The sequence below is a fragment of the Siphateles boraxobius genome, unplaced genomic scaffold (assembly GCF_051911475.1).
Source record: "Siphateles boraxobius isolate OS27281-9 unplaced genomic scaffold, OSU_SipBor_1 73, whole genome shotgun sequence".
In the NCBI taxonomy this organism is placed as follows: domain Eukaryota; kingdom Metazoa; phylum Chordata; class Actinopteri; order Cypriniformes; family Leuciscidae; genus Siphateles; species Siphateles boraxobius.
In genome coordinates, this window is record NW_027509201.1 from 1,287,856 (window position 1) to 1,294,931 (window position 7,076).

Genomic DNA, 7,076 nt, shown 5'->3' on the forward strand with positions numbered 1-7,076 from the left:
ACACTCACTCTCTCTCAAACAAACACTGTCTCACACTCACACACACACACACACACACACATTCACTCACATACTCACACACACATATACACACACACACACATGCACACACTCTCTTTAAAACACACTGTCACACACATACACACACACACACACACACACACGAAAACACTCAAGGTCTGTTATAAAGAACTCTTGTGTGTTAGGCATCATGACTTTAACTAATAAACTCACTAATATTAAGAATGAAAACTCTCTTATTAAACCTATTTGCGTATATTAAACTCTCTCTCTCTCACACACACACACACACACACATACACACACACACACACACACACACACAGTTGTGCAGTCGCTGTATTCACTTTCATGCTGTAGTGTGTTTTGGAGCTGCTTCACTCGTGTCGTCACCATAGCAACGATCAGCAGAGGATGGACACGCAGCCTTGAGGATCAGACACTAGAAAAACCGCCCTTTCAAAGCACTGATGTATTTTACACAGCGTGAGTCAAAGGGAATAAAGTGTTGTGCGTGTCTATATAGGCCTATATACAACTACAAACTTATATGTTAGATGCGATTAATCAGTTCGACAGCACTAACATACAGTACATATTATATATTAGAATATCGGTTTGCTACCTCTGTTCATTTAAACATAATGCACCCAAAAAGAGCAATAACTGACTGAAATAAACAGTTTTGTTGTATATCATCTGTTTCAGATAAATTTGACGGCATCTCAAAACAAACCAAACTGTGATTTAGTAGATTATCTTGTTGGTCAGTGTCTTGTCCAGAATTGAATGCAAACTGGGCCGGATGGTCAAACTGGGTTCAAGAATATAAAATAAGCACCATGATAATGTCAGTATGTTATTTGTGAACCAAAATAAAGACATTCAGCAGCATTACTGAACACCTGATTTTTGAGATTATGAAATTAAATTTGGTGTCAAAGGCTGGATGAGTTACATCTTCATGAATGCAAAATGATTTCTCGACTGGCTAAAGTGCAAATTGATTAGTAAAATTATCATCTTCACAGCCTCACATTCACATCACAGTTGCACAAGTAAACTTTAGTTTAAGTTAATAAATGTGCAGAATCCCTGATTAGTGCCGTTTCTGTATTATAATTCTTTGGTTTTTAATCAACGTCTATGTAAAATGTTTAATCACAAGTCAATATTAAGGCTGTCTTTCATTTTTATGACCAGTTTCTCCATTATAATCATGTTATATTTCATAAATGGAAAAGTCTTTATCATATGTCTTTCAAAATGTGGAAGTACTGTGCAAAAAATATTTACAATAGATAAATGGATGGATGAACCAAATGATAGATAGATGGATGGATAGATAGATGAATGAATAGAATGATAGATAGAACGATAGATGAATGGATAGAATGATAGAAAGAACGATAGATGAATGGATAGAATGATAGATAGAACGATGGATGGATGGATAGAATGATAGATAGAACGATGGATGGATGGATGGATGGATGGATAGAATGATAGATAGAATGATGGATGGATGGATAGAATGATAGATAGAACGATAGATGAATGGATAGAATGATAGATAGAACGATGGATGGATGGATAGAATGATAGATAGAACGATGGATGGATGGATGGATGGATAGAGTGATAGATAGAACTATAGAATGATGGATGGATAGAATTATGGATGGATGGATAGAATGATATATAGAATGATAGATTGATGGAATGATGGATGGATGGATAGAATGATAGATAGAACGATAGATGGATGGATAGAACGATAGATGGATGATGGATGGATAGAATGATATATAGAATGATAGATGGATGGAATGATAGATAGAATGATGGATGGATGGATGGATAGAATGATAGATAAAACGATAGATGAATGGATAGAACGATAGATGGATGGATGGATGGATAGAATGACAGAATGATGGATAGAATGATATATAGAATGATAGATGGATGGAATGATAGATAGAATGATGGATGGATGGATAGAATGATAGATAGAACGATAGATGGATGGATAGAACGATAGATGGATGATGGATGGATAGAATGATAGAATGATGGATAGAATGATATATAGAATGATACATGGATGGAATGATAGATAGAATGATGGATGGATGGATGGAATGATAGATAGAATGATGGATGGATGGATAGAATGATATATAGAACGATAGATGAATGGATAGAACGATAGATGGATAGAGTGATAGATAGAATGATGGATGGATGGATAGAATGATAGAGTGATAGATAGATGGATGGATGGATGGATAGAATGATGGATGGATAGAGTGATAGATAGAACGATAGATGGATAGAGTGATGGATAGAATGATAGAGTGATGGATGGATGGATAGAATGATAGATAGAACGATAGATGGATGGATAGAACGATAGATGGATAATGGATGGATAGAATGATAGAATGATGGATAGAATGATATATAGAATGATACATGGATGGAATGATAGATAGAATGATGGATGGATGGATGGAATGATAGATAGAATGATGGATGGATGGATAGAATGATATATAGAACGATAGATGAATGGATATAACGATAGATGGATAGAGTGATAGATAGAATGATGGATGGATGGATAGAATGATAGAGTTATAGATAGATGGATGGATGGATAGAATGATGGATGGATAGAGTGATAGATAGAATGATGGATGGATGGATAGAATGATAGATAGAACCATAGATGGATAGAGTGATAGATAGAATGATGGATGGATGGATAGAATGATAGAGTGATAGATAGAATGATGGATGGATGGATAGAATGATAGATAGAACGATAGATGGATAGAGTGATGGATAGAATGATAGAGTGATGGATGGATGGATAGAATGATAGATAGAACGATAGATGGATGGATAGAACGATAGATGGATGATGGATGGATAGAATGATAGAATGATGGATAGAATGATATATAGAATGATACATGGATGGAATGATAGATAGAATGATGGATGGATGGATGGAATGATAGATAGAATGATGGATGGATGGATAGAATGATATATAGAACGATAGATGAATGGATAGAATGATAGATGGATAGAGTGATAGATAGAATGATGGATGGATGGATAGAATGATAGAGTGATAGATAGATGGATGGATGGATAGAATGATGGATGGATAGAGTGATAGATAGAATGATGGATGGATGGATAGAATGATAGATAGAACGATAGATGGATAGAGTGATGGATAGAATGATAGAGTGATAGATAGAATGATGGATGGATGGATAGAATGATAGATAGAACGATAGATGGATAGAGTGATGGATAGAATGATAGAGTGATAGATAGAATGATGGATGGATGGATAGAATGATGGATGGATGGATAGAATGATAGATAGAACGATAGATGTATGACTGAGAAATAAAAATGCATGTTAAAAGTGTAACCCAAATGAATGGCAATTTTTTATGCAATTCGAATACATAAATCTTACATTTAGGCCTTAATCTTTGTCTTGAGTCTCAGTATGAAAGACTCACTCAGAACAGTTTCCTCTTGTGTTTGTGCAGGTGTGTTTTCTACAGCAGGAACAGCATCACTGAAGCTTACACACACACATACACACACACACACACACGTGAGGTCAATGGCCAGACGCGGCCAGACGCTCAGTTACCATGGCAACCGTTCCACGGTGAAAACCATGGCTTTATATTCTCCTGGAACATCAATGCAAACGTGTCTCACTCAGATAGAGCTCGTGCTGACGAGAAGAGCATTGAGATATTGTGAATTATATATTAATGCTCGTGTTTTATGGTTGAGATCCCAGAGATCTTAACATGGTATGTGTCAAATAATAATTTTTAAGCCCATTTAGCCTAATAATTATATGCTTTCAATCAGATGTTCGTATCATTGAAGATTTAACCCTCATTAAGTGAGAATATAAATAATTATAATTAAATTATCATACTTTTAGGGGTGTTTGATTATGATTTCACTTTTTTAGGGTTGCTGTTTGAGCATAAACAACATCAGCAAAGTTACAGCGCTCAAAGTAAAAAAAAAAGGGAGATATTTTCATTTAAAGAAATCATTTTTTAAGGACTACAACAAACAGCTGATAGGGACTACACCATATTCTTCCCGGGTTAGTGACATCACTAACCCTAAAATTTACATAAACCCCGCCCCCGGGAACGCGATTTATAGATTATCATGGCAGAATATGCTTATCAATGACTAGAAGATACTACACATAAACTACATAAATTCATCAACTAACCATTCAGAAATGTCCTGTTGCAATCTACATCTTGTCACTTCTAGAGTCTCTCCATTATTATCTGACTCCGGTTTGAACATAAACATTGAAATTTTCAATGCATGTCTGTGTGCGGTAAAATGACACAGTTGTTGAAGCTCCGCCCCCTGAGGAGCAGGTCATTTGCATTTAAAGGGACAGAGACCAAAACGGTGAGTTTTTGCTCACCCTCAAAAAGTGTCAACTTTAACATGCTATAAAAAATATCTGTGGGGTATTTTGAGCTAAAACTTCACACACACACACACACACACACACTCTGAAGACATCAGAGACTTAATTTACATCTTGTGCAAAGGGCATTATACCACCCCTTTAATTAATTCTGTGTTAATTAAACACACTTTTAATAAATTTACATCATTTCATGAAAGCAATAATGCACCGTGCATTATGACTAAACAACATTAATGGATGGATGGATGGATTGATGGATAGATAGATTGTGTATGACGACAACCTTTAGCTCTAACTCTTTGCATCATATTGAATAATCCCTCAGTTGTTGTTCATGAGTTTAGAAAAGCCAATGTTGCAAAGTATCATCAAATCTCTGTGTGTTTCAATTCCTCTATTATATATTATACATCACATCTATCTTCCATGTCCAGATGTCTCTCTCTCTCTCTCTCTCTCTCTCTCTCTCTCTCTATCTCTCTCTCTCTCTCTCTCTCTCTCTCTCTCTCTCTCTGCTGATGAATTGCATCATCGTGTCTCTGTGTATGCAGTACTGTTACTCATCCGAGTGACATGTGTGTGTGTGTGTGTTGTGTCTGCTCATCTGAACTGATTGCCTGGGAAACACAACAGAGTGTGTTCAGAGATCAGCAGAACAATGCTGTCATTCGCTCCAGGTGGGAATGTGCCAGTCTTTCCACATTTAAAAGACTCTGCATCGGGTTTCCATCACATCACCAATGCTTGAGCAATGCAGGAAGGGAAATGGTGTGTGTGTGTGTGTGTGTGTGTGTGTGTGTGTGTGTGTGTGTGTGTGTGTGTGTGTGTGCGTGTGTATGTGTGATACATAGTGTGTTTGAGAGAGAGTGTGTGCATGTATGTGTGTGTGGGTGAGTATGTGAGTGAGTGTGTGTGTGAGAGAGAGAGAATGTGTGTATCTGTGTGTGAGTGTGAGACATAGTGTGTGTTTGAGGGAGAGAGTGAGTGTGTGTGTGTATGTGTGTGACAGTGTGTTTGAGATAGAGTTCGTGCATGTGTGTGTGTGTGTGTGTGTGAGTATGTGAGTGAGTGAGTGAGTGTGTGTGTGTGTGTGTGTATTTGTGTGTGAGTATGTGAGTGAGTGTGTGTGTGTGTGTGTGTGTGTGTGTGTGTGTGTGTGTGTGTGTGTGTGTGTGTGTGTGTGTGTGTGTGTGTGTGTGTGTGTGTGTGTGTGTGTGTGTGTGTGTGTGAGAGAGTATGTGAGTGAGTGAGTGAGTGTGTGTGTGTGTGGTGTGTGTGTGTGTGTGTGTATGTGTGTGTGAGTATGTGAGTGAGTGTGTGTGTGTGTGTGTGTGTGTGTGTGTGTGTGTGTGTGTGTGTGTGTAAGAGAGAGTTTAATAAACGCAATATTAAATGCAAATATGCCCATATATATATATATATATATATATATATATATATATATATATATACTTTGTTTTAAATGTACAGTTGTGGTACAAAAAAAATTGCTAATAAACACAACTTTCACTTCTCAGAAATATTATGCACTCCTTTAGCATATAATCTTTGTCATGCATTCCTTTCTTGCACTCAGAGATTTCCCAAGCAGAAGATATTTACTGAAAACATGTTTTGTGTGTGTCACATGTTTAGTGTCGCCGTTGGCTACAGTTGCCGGGGTGCAGTCGTCATGCAGGGGCATGTCTGACCAGGAACAAAAAGATCCGCCTGTCGAACCTGAAGAACAGCCAGGGCTTGTGTGTGTGTGTGTGTGTGTGTGACGTATGAACACATGTCTCACAGCTGTCACATGATTGTTATGATGAAGTGATGAAGTGGTAGAGCAGGTTTATGGGAGGTTTAGATGGAGGGTGTGTGTCGTTCTCAGCTTTCCAAGAAAAAAAGGGCTGGACGATTCCTGTCATCGAGAGTGATGAAAAGACTTCACACACTTCTGTGTTAAAGGACTATTTCATCACGGTTCTCACCACAAACAGCACAGCTCAATTTGTACAAATTACAAACAAGGCATCAAGACTTTTGAATTACAGCTGAGCAGAGACTTGAATGAAAATAAATAAAATATATTAAATATAATTGCAATATATGAAGAAAATTGTGATGTTTTCCTATAGAGAAACTGCCCCGACATAAGATTTCAGACGTTAAAAAGCTATGAGCATGGTAAACATCCACTCATTGTATGGTAAACAGCAGATTGGAGATCATTTAAAACGTGTTCTTTTGTGTTTCAATGTAGAAGGAAGGTTTACAACAACAACATGAGACTGAATTTGGCAGCTGTTCCCCTTCTATATACGTGATTCCCGCTAAATTCATTCAGATAGCACATGCTTTGTATTAAAAAAAAAGCATAGCAATTGTTTTTTCCATCTCTATTGTTCCTGCAAGCAGGTTTCCATTATTCAGAGGGGCTTATAAACACACCTGAGCTTTGAAGTATGAGAAATAATGCATACTAATTATATCCCAAACACAGCAGATTCTGAATGCAGGGTATTGAACTGGTTAAAAACACTTGTACATCTGCACACAC

General features: G+C 37.2%; 1 long non-coding RNA gene across 2 annotated transcripts in view; it reads left to right on the plus strand.

The window, feature by feature from the left end:
• LOC143724407 (uncharacterized) overlaps positions 1 to 6,272 on the plus strand; it is a 44,065-nt gene extending 37,793 nt beyond the window's left edge. For both annotated transcript variants that reach the window (XR_013197368.1, XR_013197369.1), the window contains exon 7: positions 6,173 to 6,272. This is a non-coding gene — a long non-coding RNA (uncharacterized LOC143724407). The remainder of the gene's footprint in view (positions 1 to 6,172) is intronic.
• Positions 6,273 to 7,076: the final 804 nt, after the last annotated feature.